The 25753-nt window shown below is 47.5% G+C and overlaps 1 protein-coding gene across 8 annotated transcripts in view; it reads left to right on the top strand.

Annotated features, from left to right (window-relative positions):
• OSBPL3 (oxysterol binding protein like 3) overlaps positions 1-25753 on the top strand; it is a 202243-nt gene that overhangs the window by 32243 nt on the left and 144247 nt on the right. Inside the window, exon 2 of one of the 8 annotated variants that reach the window (XM_070059669.1) lies at positions 8551-8676. The exons of 5 other annotated variants lie outside the window; for them this stretch is intronic. The gene's annotated coding sequence lies outside the window, so the exon portion shown is untranslated. Of the gene's footprint in view, positions 1-8550; positions 8677-17318; positions 17756-17838; positions 18233-25753 lie in introns of those variants that run through there. 2 more of the 8 variants (XM_051852839.2, XM_051852837.2) reach the window with 2 other exon arrangements.

Below are 25753 nucleotides of genomic sequence, written 5' to 3'. Positions count from 1 at the left end.
AGTGTTTATTCATTCAAACTGAAAGATGTCCTGTGGGTGTTCTGTCGGATTTGGGTGCACTTCTGCAGCAGGTTTATGTCTAGAGTGCTTTGTCCCTGTGTATTTGTGTTTGTTTAGACTGAAATTAATACAGAGATTTTCTTGCAAACCGTGGGGATCATTAAAACATGTTTCTCCCCCGTGGTGCTTTTTGTCAGCTCTCATGTGGAAGAAGAATGAAAAGTGTAAGCGCTAAGCTTATTATCTTCATCAGGAGGCTGGGAAACTTAGGGGAATAGAATTGGACAGACATCCTGAGTATGGGAGTGTGTGTGTGTGTGTGTATGTATGCATAGGTTCGTATGAGCACAGTCTTAAAGTTTGAGTTGTAAACACTGATAATCTTCAGGCGATTATAAACCAGATTTCTTCTCTGGCCTTCCAAGTAGTTTTATCTTTTGTCCCAGCATTCGTAGTCATGAACTTGAACTTGATGTCTATATATTTAACAATACTCAGTGACCTTTTGGTTTGCCTTTGCTTTAAATTCTCTCCCCTTGCTGCCCCTCCCCACCTTCTTGCTAAATAACTTGGGGGGAAAAAGACCATATAGGGACCCACTTGTGTTAGGCCATTTAGAACTATTTCAACCGATGTCTGTCACAGTCTTATTTCCACATCCCAGATTGCTTCATTTCTCCCCCTTTCTGCTTGCCATTTCCTGGTGCTGCAGTCACAAATACTTGGAGTTGGGAAAGTCTTTGTTGTTAGCGGGGTTTCCAGTGGAGAGAGTGTTGACTTGTGGCTTTGGTACACTTTCAAATAAATGCAACTTTAATCTGTTCATTATGATTTAAGGCTTAGCCTTATGTAAATGTGAAAATTAGACTTTGCTCCAACCCAGGTTCAGTCTCCTGTGATTTTGTAGCTTGGCTTCCAGCTGTGGGCGTAACTTACACCTTCTTTTGTGGTGGCCTGAGTCCCCGGGCAGCACCACTGGCAGTTCTGCACAGATGCATTCCAAATGTCCTTCTGTCTTTCCCTTCATCCTTTGCATCTTTGGCCCAGAAGCTTTACGTGTTTTGTGTATTGAACGAGATTATCTGCTTTTCCCCTTTAGGGAGTTTTGATGAGTTTAACCTTTTTCATCTTGGATTTCAAATTGTAGGTACCAGTTGTAAAGATGAGTATTGATGTAAACATTTTGATTCTCTAGAAATCTTACACTGATGTGTGTATTTTAAATATTTATTGATTTATAGTTAAAGTTTTTAACATTTTTCCATGTTTACATCACATGTAAATATTCTATATGTATGCATACTATTTTTCTTGAAATCTCCTTACACTGATGTGTATATTTTAAATATTTATTGATTTGCATTTAAAGTTTTAGCATTTTTATGTATTTACATCATGTAAATATTATATATGTATGCATACTCTTTTTCTTGAAAGATACTAATATACTTGTGGGATTTATGATCTCCAATTCTATCCATTTTGTTGCACATGTCAGGATTTCATTCTTTTTTATGCCTCAGTATATTCCACCATGTATATATAACTGATTGTGTCTACTTTGGGTTTTGATTATTTGCATTTCCCTGAAGGCCAGGGATACAGAGCATTTTCTTTTAATCCAGTCATTAATTGATGGGCATCTAAGTTGATTCCTTATCTTTTTTTTTTTAAAGGTTTATGTATTTGAAAGTCAGAGTTACAGAGAGACAGAGGCAGAGAGCGAGCGAGCGAGGTCTTCCATCTGCTAGTTCACTCCCCAAATGGCTGCAATGGTGGAGTTGGGCCAGTCTGAAGCCAGGAGCTTCTTCTGGGTCTCCCATGTGAGTGCAGGGTCCCAAGAACTTGGGCCATCTTTTACTGCTTTCCACGCCATAGCAGAGAGATGGATCAGAAGTGGAGCAGCTGGGACTCAAACTGGTGCCCATATAGAGTGTTGGCATTACAGGTGGCTGCTTTACCCACTACACTACAACGCCGGCCCCTGAATCCTTATCTTGCTGTAATAAATTGAGCTGCAGGAAACTTGGGAGTGTAGGTATCTTTTTCATATGCTGACTTCATTTCCTTGGGATATATTCCCAAAAGTGGGAAAGATGGACATATGGTAGATATATTTTTACTTTATTGAGGAATCTATTATTTTGATACTGATTGTGTTAATTTGCATTCCCATCAACAGTGTGTTGGGGTTCCTTTTTGCTCTGCATCCTTGCCAGTATTTGTTATTTTTTGACTTTTGGATAATGGCCATTCTAACTTGGATGAAATAATAGATTCTTGTGGCTTTTATTTGCAATTCCCTGATGGCTAGCGATTCTGTGCATTTTTTCATATGTTTGTTGACCACTTGTATATCTTGTTCCACAAAACATCTATTCATATCCTTTGCCCACTTCTTTACTGAATTGTTTGTTGTGGTTGAGTTACTGAGCTCCCTATGTTTTCTGGATGTTAATCCTTTATTAAATGCATAATTTGCAGATGCTTTGTCCCATTCTGTCTGTTACCTCATCACTATGTTCTTTACTTTGTTTGCCGTGCAAAAACTTCTTTGCTTGATGTAATGTCCTTTGTCTATTTTTTCTTTTATTGCCTGTGCTTTTGGGGCCTTATCCAAAAAGTCATTGCTCGTGCCAGTGTCTTGGAGTGTTTCCATTGTGCTTTCCTCTAGTAGTTTGATAGTTTCAAATCTTATGTTTAGTTCCTTGATCCAGTTTGAATTGATTTTTGTATAGGGTGTAAGGTAGGGATCTCGTTTCAGACTTTTGTATCTGGAAACCCAGTTTTCCCACTGCATGTGTGTGTGTGCATGCGTGTGTGTGTCAGGATGGGTGTTGATTGAATTACTTGTGTTTTTTTTATGGTGAAGAAGTGCGGTGTGGCAGATGTAGGTGTTTCCTTGGGAGCTTCTGTACTGGTGCTGCACGCTGCTACAGTGAACACTTTCTGTGGCCTGGCTTAGGAACCTAATTATTTGATAGCTTTCCTGTGGGGAAAATGGATTGTAAATTCCAACCAGTTGAATTACCCACTTATTTCTAAAGCATGTAGCGTCGCGGAATCAGAGAGTGTTTGAATAGCATGCAAAGGCTGAGGTTTAGTTTCAGTTCCCATGAACACAGAGCCCAAAAGAAGGAATTGGATGCAGTTGATTTGTTTGGGAAGTGGCTCCTGGAGGCAGGGGTGAGGGAGCAGGGGGCAAGGCAGGGAAGCAGGAGTCTGCTTATGGAGGTTGGTGGTGCAGGCAGTCCAGGCTTGTTTCTACCCTCAGATGCGCACTTCTGAAAGATAGCTGGAGTGGCTACACAGCCGCCTTTGTAGTGCCTTGCAGAGACTGTGCCCCGGGGAGTCCTGCTCCACACTTCTGGGCTGCTCTTGCCTTTAGGCTGAGCTGAGGCCCAGCTTCTAAGAAGGCCCTGGGGAACAGCCAGTGCAGCACGCTCTCAGCTCAAGCCCCCTTCCCCCCCAACCTGGAACCCCACCATGGCCATGGCTGAAATCAGATCTGGGACATCCAGGGTGTCGGCTGCCCACACTCAAGTGGTTGATTGTATGCAGTGCAGCCATCCTATTTCACTGAACCAGACTGTTGATTCTAAGATCCATGAGTTTATATACAACAAGAAAAGTGTACCACTGAGGTAGAAACATGTGCTAAGTAAACTATCATGGCCATTAAGTGTGGGTCACAGCCAATGTCAGAGATAGGAAGAATCAGGAAAAAGGGTCCTAGCGTTGATGAACCCTAACATGTGATGAGCACCATGAAGCTATGCAGAGATGGCCAGAATCCACAGTTAAGTAAAAGCTGCAGGTTGTACAACAAGCAGTAAAGCTTCATCCCAATCGTGTGGGTGAGCAGATCCACAAATTCTAGGTGGATTTATACCAAACCACTGATGTTAGTCCTCCCCCTCTCCTAGTGAGAAAGTACGTTGTGCCATGAACTTGAGCAGAAAGAAGAAAGTAGAATAGGAAAGAGAAGAAGAAGCAGGAAAGGCCCGATTTGCTGTGAGGGTTTGCAGTCTTGGGTCGGTCATCGTCAGATCATAGAGGCCAGATCTGGGATCTTTGCCTGATTTTGTCCCTTTAGCTACTCTTTCTGTTGACAGGGGAGTAGCACTGTCGTTAGGCGCAGATGAGCCGTGTGCAGCCACACCCTAGCAACACTGCTTCCCAGGGATCTCTCCCGTTTCCCTGTCCCCACCCCGAGACACAGCACTGAGGGAGACCAGCGACCTCCAGCGTTAGCCGAGATGGACGGAAGGACAGATGGACCCCAGGTGGAGATGCGGCATTGAGGATCCCATGATCTGCAGCCGACGACTCGGGGACCAGCTACACGGAGGAAAGATGGAGACCTCCTCCTCTGGGGGGAGCGGAGAGTAGAGTCTCAGGGTTCCAAGGAAGGATCCTCAGTGCCACCCCCCAGCGCAGCCCACCCTCGACTCTGCGGTCTCAGAACCCACCTTGCTGACGTATCGTTACCCACTCCGACTAGGAGCCCTCCCGTTGTTCGGAGGGACTTTGTTTACTCATGAGTGAACTCTGCCTACTTTGCCTTCTACCCATAAGCCTTGAGCCTACCTTCTGGAATAGAATAAATCTGATGTCTTCTGTACCTGGTCCTCTAAGAGTTTCTTTTTTTAGGGTGACATTCTCGGGCTGAAACCACCAGAGTTTCCTGTCTCTCTGCGTTCGCAGCTGAGGGAGACTGTGATGTGAGACTGTGATGTGAGCCTTGTTAGCATCAGCCCAGAGGAGTTTTTGACAGGTCTGTGGGTTTGCTCTGTGGTATTTGATAGGTTTTTAAAAAGTTTTTATTTCCAGTAAAAGATTCAGAAGTGAACACTGGGTTTTTATTTTTTTTAAGTATTCTTTTAAAAATTACTTATTTATTTCAGAGGCAGAGAGAAAGAGAAGAAAAAAGAACTCCCATTTACTGGCTCATTCCCCAGATACCCCCAGCGGCCCCAAGTACAGCTAAAACAGGAACCCAAGATCTCAATTCAGGTCTCTCGTGTGGGTGGCAGGAGCCGTCACCTGAGCCATCCCCCCTGTCCTCCAGGGTGTGCATTAGCAGGAGGCCGCAGGCTCAGCAGAGCTGGGTGTTGAGTCAGGCAGTCTGATACTACGTTGTTACTCTTAAAGTTGCATCTTAAAGCCGCACAGTACATGGGTGGAGCTCTTGGGGGCTGTTGCAGTATCTGCCTCTCTACTGTCAAATCACCCACACCCATCACAGAATCTGGCACGCGGATGTCACACAGTGTCTATATAAAAGTCAATTTAATATGTATATATATTCACACACATATTTAATTCTTGTGTTTAGACCACAGTTTAGTTTATAGCTTATTTCTGACATTCAGATCTCAAGAAACAGTGCTCTGTTACTCAGAATAGTATCTCCTAGATATTCTTGGCACTACTGGCTCCTTCCCCTCCTCTGTAATTGTGCTGTCAATACGGTAAACACGTGACCAAGAGATTGACTTCTGGTAAGGGGCTGCGGAACGGGATGTGTGACTGTCAGGGGCAGCATCTGGGGGAGTGAAAGCCGCACGGGAAGTGCTGCTCTGGGCTTCCTGGTGCCGTGGGAAGCCAGCTTGTGTAGCCACGCGGTCTGATTCCTCCTGTGGACCACGGGTTGTACCTGGAAGAGCTGTACTCGGAGGACTTCCTAGCTGCAGTTCCCTCTGTTTTAATTCAGGAAGGAAGGAAATAGTGAACAGTCACATCCCACACATTTATAGAAATTCAGTTTTGTTTTGATTTGCTAAATCCTGTTTTAAAGAATACTGGAAGTTTTTCTTAGAGGGGACCTTAGAATCTTCGAGTCTAACTTCCACCAGATTTTTTTTTAAAAAAACTTATTTATTTTTATTTATTTTAAAGGCAGAGAGAGAACAGAGATTGATTGATCTTGCATCTGCTGGTTCACGCCCCAGTCCAGGTTGGGGTATCTAGGCCAAAGCCAGGAGCCTGAAACTCCATCTGGGTCTCTCACCCAGAATGCCTGGGACTCGAGTAGTTGAACCATCATTTGCCGCCTCCCAGCATGACCATTAGCAGGAAGCTGGACCGGAGGCAGAGCAACCAGGACTGAAACTAGGCATCCTGGATGTGGGATGTGGGCATCCCATTGTGCCACAACACCTGTACCTCACCTGATGTGTCAATCCTTGCTGCAACACTTCACCTTGACTATCATCAGGGATGGGAAACGAATTTTTTTAATAAAGATTTATTTATTTATTTGGAAGTCAGAATTAGAGAGAGGGAGAGACAGAAAGATCTTCCATCTGCTAGTTCACTCCCCAAATGGCCACAATGGCCAGAGCTAGCCCAGGCCAAAGCCAAGAGTTTCTTCCCAGTCTTCCACCTGGGTGCAGGGGCCCAAGGACTTGAGCCAGATTTGCTGCTTTATCAGGTGCATTAGTGGGGAGCGCGTTCAGAAGCGGACCAGCCGGGATTTGAACCTGCACCCATGTGGGATGCCAGTGCTGCAGTCAGTCAGTGGCTTAACCCATTGTGCCACAGCTCCCGTCCTAATTGAATGTTTTTAAATGGCTCTCAGCCTTCCTAGAATTCAGCAGTCTGGCTTGCCGTGGCCTAGCTTGTTCTCTTTGTTTTTAGCAAATTAAAGATAGGAAAGGGGTAAGACGAATGAACAGTAACACTCATCCTTTTACTTTGAGCACAAGCTAAACAACAACCTTCATTGGATACCTGCTGGGGACTATGAAAAATAAAAAGAATAAAGCAGTTTTTATCCTCATATAGCTAATAATGTAGACAGTCTCTCTCTGTCATATAGCTAATGATATAGATGGAGTGAGTCTCTCTCTCTGTGACACACACACTGTTACAACTCTAATGAATCTAATGAAGTGAAGTGTGCAGAGTAGGGGAGAAACCTTTGCCACCTGGAATGGGTAAGGGAGGCCTGAGCTTGCCCTTGAAAGTGGCCAGGACCCCATCATTGTGTGGCCTTTTGTTACTTAAGAGTCCAAAGTCCAAAAACTGTCCTATAATCAAATCTCTTGCTGGCGCTGCGGCTCACTAGGCTAATCCTCCACCTGCGGGGCCGGCACCCCAGGTTCCAGTCCTGGTTGGGACGTCGGTTCTGTCCCGGTTGCTCCTCTTGCGGTCCAGCTCTCTGCTGTGGCCCGGGAAGGCAGTGGAGGATGGCCCAAGTGCTTGGGCCCTGCACCCGCACATGGGAGACCAGGAGGAGGTACCTGGCTCCTGGCTTTGGATCGGCACAGCACGCCGGCAGTAGTGGCCATTTAGGGGGTGAAGCAATGGAAAAGGAAGACCTTTCTCTCTGTCTCTCTCTCACTGTCTAACTCTGCCTGTCAAAAACAAAACAAACAAGCAAGCAAACAACAACAAAAAACACAAACCCTCTTGCTAAGCTAATCAATTGAACTTAGCTTATTTATTAAGATATTTTTATTCAGTATAATAATAGAAAACATTTCCCTCGTAGTGACTCATGGAATGCAGTATTTTACCCAACCCCATTTTTTAACTAACTGAAACTTAACCCTTGTTAAGTATCATGTCTGTTGCATAAACTGGTCAGAACTTCTCCGGTTGGTAAGTGGGGTTTGTGTACCTGCTCTCAAATATGAGTTGGTTTATGACGTGTCAACCACTAGGACTTCGAATGCGAGGTTGTAAACACCCTGCCTGCTCCTCTGGATCTGGGAGCTGACAGCCATGTGGACATACAGCTGCTCCGAGATCTCTCTGCAAGAGAGGCCAGGAATCGGTGCTGCAGCCAGCAACCCCAGCCAGCACCAGCTGGTACCCTGGTGAGGGAGGAGTCCTAGATGCCCACCCAGTGGTGCCTTTAGGCAAATCCAGCCCCACCCGGTGTCTGATCACAGCCATGTGGGAGACCCTGAGCCAGACCCTGAGCTCAGCTTTTGCTGAATTCAAGTATGAGCCAAATGAAGCAGGTATTTCTTTTTCGCATTTTCTTTAAAAGGCAAAGAAACAGAGAGATCCCCAAATGCCTGCAACAGCCAGACCTGGGCCAGGTCAAAGTCTGGAATCCAGACTTCAATCCAGGTCTCCTAGGTGGGTGACAGGGACACGAGTACTTGAGCCGTCACCCGCTGCCTCCCATGGTGCACGTTAGCAGGAAGCTGGAACAGAAGTGGAGAAGCTAGGCACCCCAGTATGAGATGTGGGCATCCAAATGGATGGAAGATAGCTCCATCTTCCATCTTAACCACTGTGCTAAATCCTTCCCTCAAACAATTATTTAAAACTACCAGGTTTGGAGGTACATTGTCACTTAGCAATAGTAATTGGAACAAATACTAAGAAATGAAAGTACTTAAAAGCAACTTAAAAATCCATCCCTCTATATTGTATTCTTTGCTATGTTTCCTTTGGGCAGAGCCTAAATGTGGTTTGACCTCTTATGAATCAGCATTTTGCATCTTGTGATTAATGTAGTTATGCCTTCAGGCTGTAAAATGAGTTGGAAAGAGACTGTAGATTCTGGTTTTTTCTCTTTTCTTTTTAAAGATTTGTTTAATTGAAAGGCAGAGCAACAGAAGGAGAGGGAGAGGTGCGGAGAGAGAGATCTTCCATCCACTGGTCAACTCCCCACATGGCTGCAACAGCCAGGAAAAGCCAGACTGAAGCCAGGAGGTAGGGGCTCCATCCTGGTCTCCCACATGGGTAGCAGGAGCCCAAGTATGTAGGCCATCTTTTGCTACCTTCCCCGAATGTTAGCAGGAAGCTAGGTTGGAAGTAGAGCGGCTGGGACTTGAGCTGGCATTCTGATACGGCATGGAAGCATTGTGGACACTTCTCATTGAGCCACACCATCGACCCCTAGTTCTTTCTCTTCCCTTGCTGCCAGTAATCATTTCACCCTATTTGTATGTGTCACTTTCAACACGTTGACCCACTTTTTTACTCTGAGTTCAAATCCAGGTACAGCAAAGTTTCTTCAAAAGTTCATAAAAATGTATAGTATGAGGAAACTATCCCTGAATGTCAGGGTTTTTTGTTGTTGTTGTTGTTTATTTTTTGTTTGTTTGTTTGCACCAAAATAATCTTTTAGTTACATTTTACCTTGAACTTTTTGACATACTCTTGTATGTTTCGTGCAGGATGTTTTCAACAAGTGTTAGCCGGCGCCGTGGCTCAATAGGTTAATCCCCTGCCTAGCGGCGCCGGCACACCGGGTTCTAGTCCCGGTCGGGGTGCCGGATTCTGTCCTGGTTGTTCCTCTTCCAGCCCAGCTCTCTGCTGTGGCCCAGGAGTGCAGTGGAGGATGGCCCAAGTGCTTGGGCCCTGCACCCCATGGGAGACCAGGAGAAGCACCTGGCTCCTGCCTTCGGATCAGTGCAGTGCGCTGGCCACAGCGCGCCGGTCGTGGTGGCCATTGGAGGGTGAACCAACGGCAAAGGAAGACCTTTCTTTCTCTCTCTTTCTCTCTCTCACTGTCCATGCTGCCTGTAAAAAAATAAAAAAATAAAAAATAAAAAAAAAGTCTCTTGCCCCTTCTCTCCTGCTCTCTCTCAGTTCCTCTCTCTAGCCTCCTCCTCGGGGCTCTTGGCTCTGCTCTCCTCTCTCCTCTTCTCTGCTCTCTCTTCTCTCCTTGCTAGCTCCTCTCCTCTCTGTTTCTCTCATATTCTCTTTCTCTCTTTTTCCTTCGCCGCCCCTTCACTCCGGTCTGTAGGGTGTTCCCCAATAAACCCTTTCCCTTAAAAAAACAAAACAAAACAAGTGTTTAGTGAGTGCTTGCTTTGTGCTTTGCCTTGTTTTGGGTACTAGATAAAATGCTAAACATGAAGAAAGCAGTGATTTTTCTCACCGAAGTATCCCCATTGTTCACTAAGTGTTTGTTGAATGAATAAACACAGGACACTGCTTTTGGGTGTTCAGAACACATGAGTATTAAGTAGGGGATTCTATCCCTGGAGGAGTGAAGGGGACGGAAGAGGGGCTGGGAGCCAGGTTGTATGAGAAGTGAATTTGGTGATGTTTACCCTGGACGCAAGATGAGTCACTTGTAAGAGGGGAAGAGAAAGGCGCTGGGTTTGAGATAAAGTGTTTCTTCTTTTCCCTCTCCTCTCTTCTCCTCTCTCCTCTTCTCTCTCCTCTTCTCTCTCCTCTTCTCTCTCCTCTTCTCTCTCCTCTTCTCTCTCCTCTCCTCTCCTCTCCTCTCCTCTCCTCTCCTCTCCTCTTCTCTTCCTTCCATCTCTTTATTGTTGAGTGCTAAAGAGCAGGCAAGTCTTGGGTGGGGTTTACCATCGGGTAACCTGATAGTGGTGGTTTGGGGCTTCCTCCAATACAAAAAAGAAACCTTGGGCTTCATCAGGAAAAACTCATCCACCAGACTCTACCGGGCCAGAACCACTGCCTCGTGTTTTGTGGCTTCTGAAACATTTTTGGACGGCACTGCGGTAGATGTGGGCTGTTCAGCCATGTGCAGTGTCGCCCCTGAAGGAGTCAGGAAGGCAGCTGTTTGGTTTGGTGGTGAAGTCTCTGCTCGGAACGCCTGCACCTCATATCAGAGTGCGTGGTTCAAGTCCTGGCTCCTCTGCCTCCAACACAGCTCCCTGCTGATGCGGATTCCAGGAGGCAGCAGGTCACGGCTCAGTTCTGTGGGTCCCTGCCACCCGTGTGGGAGACTCAGACTGAATTCCTGACCCTTGGTGTCAGCCTGGCCTCGTTCTTCTTGTTGTAGCCCTTTGGGGAGGAAACTAGCACATTGAAATTCTCTTTCTCTGCCTTTCAAATAAAGTGAAAATTATTATTATTATCATTTATTTATTTATTTTACAGGTAGAGTTATAGGCAGTGAGAGAGAGAGACAGAGAGAAAGATCTTCCTTCCATTGGTTCACTCCGTAAATGGCCACTATGTCCGGCACTGTGCCGATCTGAAGCCAGGAGCCAGGTGCTTCTCCTGGTCTCCCATGTGGGTGCAGGGCCCAAGGACTTGGGCCATCCTCCACTGCCCTCCTGGGCCACAGCAGAGAGCTGGACTGGAAGAGGAGCAGCCGGGACTAGAACTGGCGCCCATATGGGATGCTGGTGCTGCAGGCAGAGGATTAACCTAGTGAGCCATGGTGCCAGCCTGAAAATAATAGTTTAAAAAAAAAGAAATGCTTCATGCATGAGTGCTAGATGAGAAAAATAGGAACACAGATACCATTTTGTGGTACTCACCTTTGAAGAGAATAGTATATATAGAAGTCTCTGTGACATTTCTTCTTTTCAGGGAGAGAAGAAGTCAGGTTTCTTGAGTTTTACATTCTTAAATATTGGGGTTGACATTGTGGCATAGCTGGTGAAGCTGCCACCTGCAGTGCTGGCATCCCAGATGGGCACCGGTTTGAGTCCTGGCTGCTCCACTTCTGATCCGGCTCCCTACTGATGTGCCTGGGAAATCAGCAGATGATGTTCCAAGTGCTTGGGCCTCTGCACCCCATGGGAGACCCGAAGAAGCCCTGGCTCCTGGCCTCCGTCTGGCTGTGTCCCTGCTGTTGCAAACATTTGGGTAGTGAACTAGCAGATAGGAGATCTCTCTCTCTCTCTCCCTCTCCCTTTCTCTCTCTGTAACTCTGCCTTTCAAATAAATTAATTAAATATTTAACAAAATAAATAAATTCTTAAACATTGTCATGGCATATGTAACACCTAGAGTTTCTTTTTATTAGCATCACCATTGTACTTTCAGTAATTGTTAAGGTAAGTTTAATGCAAATGAGAAGCAAAAAGTGGTTGATCAAAATCTTATAGGAAATTTAGGGAGAAGTAATGTTGATTTTTTTTTAACAATTTTTTCTTCTTAAAAGATTTATTTTTAAGAAGAGTTCTTCCGTCGCTGATTTACTTCCCAAATGGCTGCAGCAGCCGAATCTGGGCAAGACCAAAGCCAGGAGCCAGGAACTTCTTCTGGGTCTCCTACCTGGGTGACAGGGACCTAAGCACTCGGGACATTCTCTGCTGCTGTCCCAGATGCGTTAGTGGGGAGCGATATCACAGGTGGAGCAGCTGGGAATCAAACTGGTGCCCATGCCAGCCCCTACAGCTGCTTTGGTAACCAGACTGTGATAGCTTGGGATATAAAGAATTCAGTCATCCCTCAAAATCAAGATTGGTATTTTGATTTTTTTTTTATTTTCCCTAATATAATTCTTTATTATTAAATTTTTCTCCACTTTAGAATTGGCAAGTTTTTTATTTCTTCCTTGGTTTTCTTTGTCTATTAAAGGAAATTATTAGGATGAGCATTTGGCCTAATGGTTACAATGCCAGCCACTTGGGACACCCGCATCCCTTATCAGAGTGCCTGGGTTCAAGTCCCAGCTCTGCTCCCAACTCCAGCTTCCTGCCGATGTGCACCTCGGGAGGCAAGAGTGAAGGCTCAGGTGGTGGAGTCCCTGCCACTCATGTGGGCAACCAGGATGGAGTTCCTAGCTCCGGGCTTTAGCCCGGCCCAGTCCTAGCTGTGCAGGCATCTGGGGAGTGAAACAGCAAATGGGAGCTCTGTCCCTCAAGTAAGCAAGCAAAAAAATTTAAAGGAAGTTATTGACTACCTACAGCCTTGCATACGTACTGGCAAGACTACAGGATTCTTAATTCATCTGTTTTCTAGCCTATATTTAAGCTGAAACCCCAGGTAAGCATCAGAAACTGCCTTCTTTACTGATAATCACCCAGGAGGATTCAGAACGGAGCAGCCAGGACCACGTGTGTTGAAGACTTCTATTGTAGGCGTGTGGGCAGGGACATCCTGAGTCCACACTTAGTGGTCCCACAGTGGGGAGCCACAAAGCGTTTCTTAGAGCCCCGTTTCCGTTGTATTAAATTCTACTTGTCTGATTTGTTTGAATGTGTTTCTTAATAGGACTCTAATATCACGTGGGTTACCTTGGAGATTTTACACACACACACACACACATAGAGTGAGTGGCAGTCGTAGTGCTAACTCTGATCTTGCACGTCTGGAGATTCTTCCTGGAAAGGTGTGTTCGTGTTTAGGTCACGAAAATACTCCACACGAGCTCAGGTAGGAGCTATGCAGGTAGGACTTGAGATGTGTTTCTGGTTGTGGATGTGGTGCTTTGTGGTGGGGGTGTTGTGGGGGGTAGAATGGCGATTGGGGGACATGATGGTATTTTTCAGGAGTCATTCCAGATGTATTTTCCAAAAGCAAAGACTGACGCAGAGCCCCATCCCAATGCCAGCAATTGGAGGAATTCATGTCACCGCTGAGAGAGAGCCAGCATGTTACTGACATTTTGTGTTTATTAATAAGAGAAAAAGGATTCTGCTTTCTCACCCGCAATGCTTTGAAGACTTTAGAGAAGTGCAGAGAGAGCCTGGAGGGAATTTGTGACATCTTGTTCAGAGACGAATTGAGCCTATTTCTTTTTAAAATATTGTGCCTCATTTCCTTTTAACTGTGTCCAACACGGGTGCGCCTCGTTACACTGCAACCCAGTCTGTGCAAATGAGAACCAACATTCCTTATACATAAATCATGGGAAAATCTGACATGAACACTTGCTAACTATTTTTGTAATCTTCGGGCTGTTTTCTTTTGTCGTGCATTTCAGCAAACGTGCCCTCAGCCTGCAGCCTTCAAGTCAGTGGGGATGGGTTCTTCCTTGTTTTTGTTCACTTCCTTTGTGGATTTTCAGTGTCATGGCCATGAACTTGTTAAGACAGGAGCTGGACAGACAATGGCTTCCGTCAGCCCTGGTTGCAGGTAGATTACGTGCTGTGGTCAGGAGCTGTGGATCCTAATGTATTTAGAATTGCATGTCTGGTATATCAGTCATATAAAAAAATATTTAGACTTAGATCAACTTTTTAGTAAGGTGATCCAGCTCAGGCCATATCGCATGAGTTTCATTCTTCTCCAGGATTCCCACATTTTCATTATGAAGTTCCAAGGTTAAAAAAGAAACCCTCTTGAGGTGCCACTTGGGTCGGTCGGGCCCAACACACGTTTCTCGTGGTGCCCACGATACGAGAGCAGATAGGCAGCAGTCCCAGGGAACAAAGCTTATTCCCCTCTGCTGTGTTCCCTGTGACATTAGAGAAATGGGATCTAGATACAGCCCAGTGAATTTAGAAAGACAGATAGGAATAATGGTGAAGCCAGCCAGCTTGCCTTGCATTTAGGATAAGTGGAGTGAAATGCGAGAGAGAGAAAGTTGGAATGAAAGATTGGGTCAGAATTTGGGAGGGCCCTGAATTTCTCCCCTGCATAGTTGGACTTTATTTTGTACATCATTTGTTCAAAAGTTTTGCATATAGAATTCCATGTAGTGATGTGTTCACTTCAAATAGCTAAATGTATTATTTCTGGCCGGATCTGATGCCTCTTCTATGGGCTGCAATTATGGACAAGTGGGAGTAGGTGCCAAAAGTTAGGAGAATTTAAAGAGAGAATCTTAAAATGGAGAAAAAGTATCATTTACAGCCATTCTTTTTTCTTTCTGCAACTGGAGAACAGATTGTCCTGACTTGCATTTTGTGGGGGGAACACTGTGGCCCACCCCTTGGGATGCAGAGGCTGAAAGAGCTCGGCTGGAAAGCCATGCTGCAGGCCTGGATGAGTCACTGCAGGTCCTTGCACAGAGGGGAGTGCTGTGAGCAGAGAGATGCTCTAAGAAGACTAATTTGGTAACCATGGGGGTGGGGGGCCCAGAGGTCAGCAAGCTGGGTGGGAGCTCCTGCAGCCATCTCTGGTAGAAACAGTGATTGCCACCTGGACTTAGCAGGTGGTGGTGAGAATCACAGGGAAAATGCTGGAAGCGGAGGCTTCAAGGGATACCTTAGGGGGATCCGCCTTATTTCCACTTTTCTCATTTCAGTCCTCAAGGGCATTTTGAAATTGGTTTACTGGAAAGATCCAACTAGAAGAAGTTGTCTGATACTATAGTGAATTTCCTAGAATTTTCCCAGGGCTTGGGGCTATGTTTTGTATATGAGTGCACTTGAAAATGTTTGTGGAAAAAGGAAACTAAAAGATAAACTTATTTTGGTGCAAAAAGTCTTGAAATCCAGGCATAATTTTTCATAACACACACTTTTTGTGAACTTGAAGATCTTTTTTTTTTTTTTTTTTGACAGGCAGAGTGGACAGTGAGAGAGAGAGACAGAGAGAAAGGTCTTCCTTTGCCATTGGTTCACCCTCCAGTGGCTGCCACATCCGGCATGCTGTGGCTAGCGCACCGCGCTGATCCGATGGCAGGAGCCAGGTGCTTCTCCTGGTCTCCCATGGGGTGCAGGGCCCAAGGACTTGGGCCATCCTCCACTGCACTCCCTGGCCATAGCAGAGAGCTGGCCTGGAAGAGGGGCAACCGGGACAGAATCCGGCACCCCGACCGGGACTAGAACCTGGTGTGCCGGCGCTGCAAGGCGGAGGATTAGCCTATTGAGCCACGGTGCCGGCTTGAAGCTCTCTTTCTTCAACTCCAGTTCAAGGCAACAGCCTACTGCCCTCCTGTCTCTGGTCTGTTCCTCTCACGATTGCTTCCCTTACAAACTTAGGGTTTTTATATGAATACAACCTCATGATATTACCTTTGGCAGATTCAAATTATATACCTTTTCCATTTCTAAAGATGCTGTTCTGAATCTTTATTCTTTTTTAAAGATGTAACTTTCTCTACAAGCTTGTGCTCATTGTTTGCATTTGTTTCCATTGCATCTAAAAAGAGAGACCTGTAAGAAGAAACTTTCCCAACTTTATTTTCAGTCCTCAGGGTTCTTGACTGGTTTTTGTTTGTTTGTTTGAACTTCCCTGTGTTGGAACTAGGCCATTCCGTTCCAGTTCCTGTCGCTCAAGGCCTCCTGATGACATGCTGGCCCTGAGAGACCTTGGCTGCCCCATCAGAACGTTCCAGCTACAGCAAATGAAAACCCAAGCAGAAGAGGTCACATAAAGAAATCTGCAAGTGGGGTGTTCCAGAGATGTCTACCTCAGTGGTTTGACAGTGTCTCCAGGGAGCCAGTTTCCTGTCTTTTCTCCCTGCCATCCACAGCTAGTTACCCACTCCTACTCCCGCCTCCATCTCCACCCCCTACCCCCCATCCCCAAACTTTCTATGGAGTCTTATTGGCCAGGCTTGTATTCTACAACTTTGTCTAAGCCAATCAATAGCAAGGGGAATGGAACTGCCTGTGGGCTTAGAACTGTCCAGATTGAGTGCCTAGGGCAGGGAGGTGCCCAGGCTCCTCTCAGGCACTTAGCTCCAGTAGCTGCACCAAATTGGAATTCTGTTAGCAAGGAGCTAGCACAGGGAGCGAGGCAACTGGACAGACAACTTCCAGAAGCTTCCATAGCTGCTGCCCCTGTCCTGAAAGACTTGATTATCTTGAATGACCAACTTTCTTCTTTGCATGTTCTCTGTGTCTTGGTTTCCTCCATTGGCTTTTCTTCAGTCTTCTGTACCCTGGCTGTCCAGATGTGCTCACCCCTCTCATCCCGCACCTGGCTGTCTGGGTGTGCGCACCCCTCTCATCCCGCACCTGGCTGTCCGGGTGTGCTCACCCCTCTCATCCCACACCTGGCTGTCTGGGTGTACTCACCCCTCTCATCCCGCTCCTGGCTGTCCGGGTGTGCGCACCCCTCTCATCCTGCACCTGGCTGTCCGGGTGTGCTCACTCCTCTCATTTCACCTTCTCTTGCTGAATGGCATGTCCTTAGCTTTCTTTATCATCTGGTCCCTCTGTGTTGAAAATTCTTAAATCTCTGTTTCCACCTTGCAAGCTCCATTTCCTTTCTTCTCATTTATTCTTGTGGTCTGCATCTTGCTTAACCACATCATTTACTATGGCAAATAATGTGGCTTCCCATGATGCACTTTTTCTCTAGTAACAGAATCCACCCTCCTCCCCCTTGCCGGGGCACATTAACTTCAAAACACAACACAACACAACGCAGCAGCAGCAAAGCCTCATTGCCCAGTTTCCCTTACATGCAGGTAACGGCTGTGTGGCTAAGATCTGGCCTGTGTGTGCTGTTAGGCGTGTTGTATGGGACTTCCAAGAAGACTAGTAGAAAATAAAGCTGTTCACTGGGGAGGCATAACCTTACAATTAAAAAAAAATTATTTTAATTGAGACATGTATCGGTTCATTCCCCAAATGCTTTCAGTGGCCAGGGCCAGAGCCAGGAAGCCCATGTGGGTGGCAGGGACCCACGTGGTGGAGCCTCTCCTGGTCTGCATGAGCAGGAAGCTGGAGTCGGGAGCTGGAGCTGGGATTCAACCCAGGCCCTCCGATGTGGGATGGGGCTGTCTTAACTGCCAGGCTCAATGACTCTTCCAAGGGGCTGTCCTTTTCCCCATCAGTGTTTCCTTCTTCTGGCCTTCAACTTGGAATGATGAGTAGAATTTAGAATCTGGTTTGGGCCCTGTGGTGATTCAGAAGATGGAAGCTAGGGTGGGAGAATCCTGGGTCCTTTGCAACCGTGGAATGCCTACCTCTGGAGTTTCACAGGGCCAGTGGCTTGGGTAGTTCAGGGTGCCCTAACAAAACACCCTGAACTAGATAATTTGTACTCCCCTTCTGATCCAGCCTCCTGCCAACACACCTGGGAAGGCAGCAGGTGATGGCCCAAGTACTTGGGCCTCTGCCACCCAGACCAGGATGGAGTTCCTGGCTCCCAGAAGTGGCTGTTGTGGCCATGAACCAGTGGGAAGTGAACCAGTGGATGGAAGAGCTCTTTCTGCTGCTCTGCTATTGAGCAGGTAAATATTAAAACAGTAGAAAGGTATTTCTTTCAGTCCTGGAGGCTGAGAAGTGTGAGATCAAGGCACCAGCAGATTTGATGCCTGGTGAGGGCTCTCTGCTCCATAGATGCCCACTCCATGTGTCCTCATGTGGCAGGAGGGCAAGACACATCTCTGGGGCCTCTCTCACATGGGATCAATCCCCTGCATGATGGGGTAGGGACCCCTCATGACCTAATCACCGCTCAAAGGCCCTTCCTTCTAATGCCGTTACCTTGGAGATGAGATTTCAACATAAGAATTTTAGGGGGTGACAGACATTGAGACTATCAAGTTAGCCTTCGTCCATTCATCACAGCTAACTGTAGTTCTAACATCAATTTCTGCTCTCATTATACAAGCTGCACCTGCCAGTTTTCCACTCTCTTCCTCACTGTCCTCAGCCAAGTTCATGGCTTGTACTTTGGAGATCTCTCCTGATCCTGGAAACGTAAGGTAAAACCAAAGCGGGAAAACAGCTTTGTTCACCTGAAATAGGTTGACCCTACCAAGAACATGGGCAAGGACATGTGAAATGTAAACTCCTGCCTCATTAATGGGGGGATGTAATTGAGAATAATCAGCTTAGAGAGTGATTAGGCCATAAGCAGATTGTTTTACGATGTTTCCTACATTACACCATGAGCCTGAAGTTCAATTTCGAGAAATATAGAAGTCCTGTGCACGTGTGTTGGGAGGTGTGTGTGCTTTGTCCTGCACCATGTTTGCCAGGGCAAAAAAATTGTAGACAACCTAAATGCCCATGAACAAGGTGAGTGATAATCGTGGTGTTCAATGAGCTGAATTCTCTAGGGTAACGAAAGAAGGAGGACTCCATGTATCCGGATGAGTAAATCCTGAGAGGGATGTTGTGGGTGGTATCTAGTGTGACGCCATTTGTATAGTTAACCATCCGAATAAAAATTGATTCATTGGTACCCTTCTCTGTTACTTCTGCTGCTACAGCCCCTGCCCACTGTCTTGTCTTTCACCTGTCTGCTAACAGCTCAGTCATCCATCCTCCTGTTCTGTTCTGTCCATTTCAGCTCACTTGTGACACTGCTGCCCGTCTAGTTCTCTGCTTAACCCTCTGGGTTTCCTACTACATGTAAGACACTGCAAGGCAGACTTGCTCCGCAGGATCCAAGGTGTTGCAGCATCACTCCGGAAGCATTTTAACCTGTCCGTACCTGTTCTCCAGGAAGCTTTCAGAGTCCCTGGGCCTGTGGGCAGTGTCTGTGCCCCCCCCCCCCCCCCAGGGACTCTCTCCTTCATACCCACTCTCTCTTTTTCAACTGGCAAAAGCCCAAATAAATGCTTTCCAGGTCCAGAGACAGGTCTTCCTTTCTCCAGAATCTGTCCCCTCTCCCGTTCCTGGCCACGATTGGTCACAACCTCCTTAGACTCCAGAGCTTTATTTTCAGTGGTGGTTTATGAATTTGACTCATTGCATTAGTTTTCTAAGAAGCAGAGGGGTGTGAGAGAGAGACAGACAGACACATTGCATCTGCTGGTTCACTCCCCAGATGCCCATAGTGGCCGGGATTGGATCAGGGCTAAAGCCATGGGGTGGGAACTCAATCCAGGTCTCCCACGTAAGTGAGGGAAACCCAGCCACGTGAGCCATCACTGCTGCCTCCCAGGGGCAGCGTTAGCAGGAAGCTGCAGTCAGAAGTTGGAGGTGGTGTTGAATGCAGCGACTCCACTTTGGTACATCCACGCCTTCACTTCCAAATACCCACCCCTGCATTGCGGCTGGGCCTTGTTCAGCACAGGGTCTGTGTCTCATGAGTTTCCTAAGTCCTGGAGGAGCTTTCCTGACTGTAGCACAGCATGGTTAGTAAAGGTTGTATTGGAAGCTACCCCGATCCGAAGCCAGGAGCCAGGAGCTTCCTCCGGGTCTCCCACGCGGGTGCAGGGGCCCAAGGACTTGGGCCATCTTCTACTGCTTTCCCAGGCCATAGCAGAGAGCTGGATGATAAGTGGAGCAGCCGGGACTTGAACCGGTGCCCATATGGGATGCTGGCACTGCAGGCAGTGGCTTTACCCACTGCACCACAGGGCTGGCCCCTGATGCTGTGTCTTTGAGTCAAGGACCTTCATCGTCATTAATGCTCATCACTGCGGCACGTGAAAGACGATAGCTTCTCCAGCCTCCGTCAATGGAGTCTTGCCTCTGTGAAGATCTGTGTTGCGTGTGCTGTGTTTGTGTAATATGTGAATAGAGACGTGTTGCGATGACCCATCCTGGAGTTTCTCAAATGAGGCCTGTACTCACTGGTGCGGGTTGGCTTTGCACATAAAGAACTGCTGTCCTTTGACCTTTTCCCCCATCACTTCCAGACTTTGACTCTTGGCTCCAGCCGAGAAAATGAACTCTGATTCCTGTTTTAGATATAGCACACATGCGTTCTCCAGAAGCTCCAAGTCCATGCCTTCCTTCTTTCAGACTTTGCTCTCCTCGTTTTATCTGCGGAGCTATTTACAGAACAAATGGATGTAAGGCTGACAAATCGCAGTATTTTCTACCCTTTCTATTTGTGGCACATGTAACACTGTGTGTATCCTGTATAGGCCTGTTTTACTCTATGCTTGCTTGAAATCCCAACACTTGATGGCAAAAATAGCGATGAACTCTTTGAGTTGCCCGTTGGTTTTCTCGTCTCATAACTGTACTCTTTAAACATCTGCAGCAAATACTTGCCTCAACTGGAATATAAGACAAATTGTGGAAAAGCAAAATTTCTTTCTTACATAACAAGCACAAAATTCTGCTCACATATAAGTCTTCTGGGGTTGGAAGACTGATCAGAAATAGTGTGAATCACCTGTGCCCTGCAGTCTGAGGTCAGCCTAGTTCGGGTTTCACGCTGGCCCGTGACTGTCACATTGTGTCATTTTCTGGGTGGTGGTGTTCTCGTGTTTTGCTTCCTTTTATTCATAAATGCCAGATCCTGTTATGCACATGGGATTATTGCATACATTTTGGGAGAGCACGTGTGGTGGGTATTGTGGGGAGCAAACCGGACTAGACTGTTACTGGAATTAAGACTTATTCTATGCATCTGCTCTCCCACAATATGGCGCTGGGAGAGAAGTAAACAGCTTCCACACAGCTGCCTCCAGTTCAACTAATAAATTGTAGGACTTGCTCCTGATTGGAGAGCAGCGTACTCGGTGTGTGGGCGGCCGAGTTGGGATTGGCGGAGGAGGACTATAAAGGAGGAGAGAGACGGCATGCACCAGGAACATCTATGGGGAACATCTAAAGGGAACCCGTGCAGCCCCCGAGAAAGCCGGCCGGCGGTGTGCCGCTCCCCTGCGGAAGTGGGGAATGCGGCCAGGGGGAACTGCCCTTCCACGGAGGTGGAAGGGATAGTAGCCAACCCGGGAAGAACCAGCAGCAAACCCGGGGAGGGCCGAGCAGACAAAAGAACAGCGCAGGGTCCTGTGTCGTTCCTCCACGAAGAGGGGGAGCGACAGGTATGGCTTTTTTCCCTTCAGGAATCTCTTTTTTGGTTGTTCTTTCTCCTCTAGGACAGTGGTATGAGTGGTGAGGCCTCCTCACGGCTCTCCTACCTGACTGTGTTTCGGGGAGTGTCCGTGTGGTCTGGATGACCTGCCCCCGTGTGCACGTGTGTGGTTGGATGTCCCCGGCCTCTGTCTTCTCCACTCTAACCTTGAGCAGTCAAAGCCCCAGTCAGCGGAGCCCCACGTCTGCAGCGCCTGCTGGCTCGGCCGTGACTGCTCCGTGAATCATCGCTGCCCTTATTAAACTATTTTGGGTGGCAGCCTTTCCATTCTCCTGCCACGAACCGTGAACCGTGAAGCTGAAAGCAGCCGCAGCTGCCGTAGCCTCAGGTCCAGGGTGGAATCGGAGAAAGGAGCTGCGATGCTTCAGTGGTTTGTAGCAGGGCAGCCTGCCTCACAGACCCAGACGGGTGCCTCCTGGGGCCACTTTGAGGCTTGAAGGTTTTCTTTTGTTTTAAAAAGTGAGCTCAGAAATACCGTCCTTGACTGTAGCATTTCCGGTGCTTGACTGTAAGGCACATTGATGATCCCCCACGTCTTGTCCATTCTGCCTGCTGTAACAAAATGCCGTGCATGGTGTGGCTGGCTTTATTAGCGGAAATGTCTCTCTCATAGTTCTCAAGGCTGCAAAGTTGAAGATCAAGGCCCTGGCAAATTTGGCTTCGACAGAGAGAGCTCGCCTTCCCACTGTGACCTACCAGAGGAAGGTCAAGGGCACCTGTCTTGCTTGTGAACTGTGCCTTCATAGCCCAGTTGCAGCTCAGTGCCATTGGATCGGTGATGAAGTTTCGACACCTGGATTTGGGGTTCACCTTTAGACCATAGCACCTCCCCCCTTTCCCTGCATATGCAGGGTCCCCGCCTGTGTTGGTGGTGGTCTCCCAGCCAGAGTCCCACCATCTGTGAGTCTTGACCAGGAGAGATAGCACAGTGCAGTGGATCAGTGGCCTGGGCTCAAACAGGCCTGTGTGCAAATCCCAACGATGGTGGGCAAATGACATAACTTCTGTAAGCCTCAGCTGCCAAAGCTTTAATTGATTGATTTGAGAGAGAAAGGTTGAGAAGGAGCCTCTTTCTACTGGCCCTCCAGGAGGCCCAGGCCAGGAGCCAAGAGCTCAATGCAGGTCTCCCTTGTGATTGACAAGGACCAAGTGACCTAAGCCGTCACCACTACCTCCCAGGGTCTGCATTGACAGGAAGCTGGAGTCAGGAACTGGAGGCAGGCATTGAACTTAGATGCTCTGATGTAGGACACCTGCTCCTGCCATAGCTGCCTGAGCTGGGAGACGTCCAGCTCACAGGCCGGATAAGGCCAGCGGAATCATTTGGTCAAGGCAACCGCAGGTGGGACGTGAAATTCAGTAGGTCTACAGCAGGCTAGTGGTTTTTTTTTTTTTTTTTTTTTTTTTTTTTTTTTTAAGATTTTATTTATTTACTTATTTGAGAGGTAGAGTTATGGACAGAGAGAGGGAGAAACAGAGAAATGTCTTCTACCTACTGGTTCATTCCCTAGATGGCCACAATGCCTGGAGTTGGGCCAATCCGAAGCCAAGAGCCAGGAGCTTTTTCCAGGTCTCCCACACGGCTGCAGGAGCCCAAGCACATAGGCCATCTTACAGTGCCTTCCCAGGCCATAAGCAGAGAGCTGGATCGGAAGTGGAGCAGCCAGGACTTGAACCTGCGCTGATAGGGGATGCTGGTGCTACAGGCAGAGGCTTAATTCACTACACCACCACTACAGCCCCAGTAGGCTAGTTTTTAAATCAATTGTTTTTACGATGTGCAAATGACGTTACAAATATCCAAGTGGCCCTTGGCAGAAAACAATTTGCCATCACTGCAAGTTTAAACTGAAATCTGTGCCTGACCTCCCAGAGGGTGCAAAGGTTAATCATGACTAATGAGAACTCACCTGCTGGTCAGAACTAGGCTGCAGAGCGAGTCCTCTGGCCTGTGCCCAGCAGGTGATGGTTGCAGTTCACCTGGTCTAGATGTTTTGTTTCACAAATCAGTCCCTGAGCCGCAGTGAGGCTGTGCCTCCCCAAGGACACATCGCAGCCTGTGGAGGAGTAAGGACGGGAGCCAGAGTTTCTGACCCGCTGTGATTTTGCACCAGGCCACACAGCTTGCCCATTTGTCGCTGGCTCAGGCCACGCTGAGCCATTTTCTGTCTTGTTGGTCAGAAAGTGCTTTTTCCTTTTGCTCTTTCACACTTCTCTTCCTGTACTTTCTTCCCTCCCTTCCTTGAAAGACAAGATAAGCCATGAATTAGCTTCCTGTCGCTGCTATCTGAATTAAGTTGTTTTAGCCACTAACACCGAAGCTTGAAACAAGGCAGCTTTGTTCCCTTGGGGTGGGGTGGAGTGGAGGTGGGGGACGTCCAGCCCACAGGCTGTATAAGACCCAGGAAATCTTTGCTGCGGCCCTGCCAAGGTAACCACAGGCGGGACCTGAAATTCAGAGAACCTGTTGCAGGCTGAGAATTGTGTATGACTTGCAAATGACGTTATAAATATCCAATTGGCTCTTGGCAGAAAACAGGTTTCCCACCCACTTCTGCCTTGGGCTTTTGGGGACCAGAAGTCCAAGGTCAGATGTCAACAGGGCTTTGCTCTTCCTGGAAGTTCATGGAGAATCCATTTGCCTGCTTATCCATCTTGGAAAAGCTGCTCCCTTCCTTGGTCCCCGGCCTCCTGTCCATCCTCGCTTCCATCATCATGTGTTTGTCTGCTAAGGCGCATCCCCTGCCTCCCTTGGGAACCCTTGTGATTGGGCCCAGCCTAGAGTATCCCGGATAATCTTCCCATTTCCAGGGCCTTTGCTTTAATTGTATCTGCAAAGTCCATTTTGCCACTTGACAGTTCTTGGGACTAGGACATGGGCATATTTGGGAGCCATTATTCTGCTTATCACACATAGGCACCTGCCAATCACCCAGGAGTCCCCAGATGATCTTTGTTTCACTTTCTTACAGTTCTGAATTTTCCCAAATTAGGTCACATTTATCAGGTTGCTTGTAGAAGTGCGAGCTGCTTACTCTGCTGCCCTTGGTGCCCGCAGTGAATGCCTCCTGTTAGCAGTGCCTTGTGTTAGGGGTGGAGGGCACTGAACCTGCACGCCTCAGAAGCCTTTGGGCTTGTCCGTCCACACACCCTCATGCTGGGGAATGGCCATCTGGGACCCTTCTGTCTTCCCATAGCCTGTTTTCTGCCTCTGAACATGAACTTCCTGTGCCAGTGCTAATTAATTCTTGGAATTAAAAATAAACTCTATATTCTACCTTGTATATATTTGATATTTGGATTGGGGAGAGGTTTGCTTTCTTTTTTTTCCACCCTTAATTTTTATTTCTTTTAATTTGAAAGGGAGAGACAGACAGACTTGCAGAAATATCTTTGATCAGTAGGTTCACTCTGCAAATGCTCATAATAAGGATTGGGCCAGACCAGAGTTAGGAGCCCAGAACTCATTCCAAGTCTCCCATGTACATAGGTGGCAGGAACCCAAGCGATAGCAAAGATGAGTGGAATAATTTTTTATCTTTGTGCAATAAAGAATTCAGTCATGAGATAGCAGTGGTTAAGCAAGGTAGCAAGGGTTAATGGGGTCAGGCACCTGTCAGAGCCGACGGGCGCTTCTCCAGACAGAACCTGAGAGTGAGCGCCCAGTTGCTCAGACTGAGGAAAGCAAGGTTACATGGTTTAATGGAGAGAATGCGGCAGGCCAGGCGGGCAACTCAGGAGGGACCTGGGAGCTGAGCGCGCAGTCTGTATCCAGACTGGGGCTTATAAGGGAAAGGGGTCCCGGTCTCCCCACAGTTCCCCTTTCCCCTTCTCTCTCCTACAAGACAAAGGGTTTGCTGAGTGTGAATTAGGTGAAAATCATCCCAGGGGTTCACTACTCTGTTACCAGACTGGGGAGCCCGCCTGGTACTAGGGTAGAGGCGATTGCCCTGGGGTGCCTGCCCTGGAGGAAGGCTGGGAAGGTTTCATTTTCCCTGTTACCAGGCTGGGTAACCCATGTGGTGCTGAGCAGAGAGGATTCTCCTTGGAGCTTTCTTGGGGGGAAGGCTGAGACCACCTGTGAAGTCACCAGGGTCTGGGCACAACTTGGTAGTGTGAAATCCTGGGGAGCCCCACGGGGTGCTTCCGAGGCTTTCCCTTCCACAGCAGCTTTGCTTTCCTTAGGCCCCTCCCCCACACAGGCTGCTTTCTCACTAACTTCCTACCTAACACAAGCATCTGAGCCATGGTCTGCTGCCTCTCAGGCTGTACACTGGCAGGAAGCTGGATGAGAAATTGAACAGCTGGGCACTTGAACCAGGGACGCGGGCATCTCAAACAGCGACTTAACTGCTGCACGAGCACCTGTCCCTGCCTCCGTGTTCTTGATTACAGTTCATATCTGAAGTCTTGACAGCAGAAATCTCTGGAGAATTCATTTAAT

Source organism: Oryctolagus cuniculus, chromosome 16 (assembly GCF_964237555.1).
Source record: "Oryctolagus cuniculus chromosome 16, mOryCun1.1, whole genome shotgun sequence".
Taxonomy (NCBI): domain Eukaryota; kingdom Metazoa; phylum Chordata; class Mammalia; order Lagomorpha; family Leporidae; genus Oryctolagus; species Oryctolagus cuniculus.
This window is presented reverse-complemented; position numbering and strand designations above follow the sequence as displayed.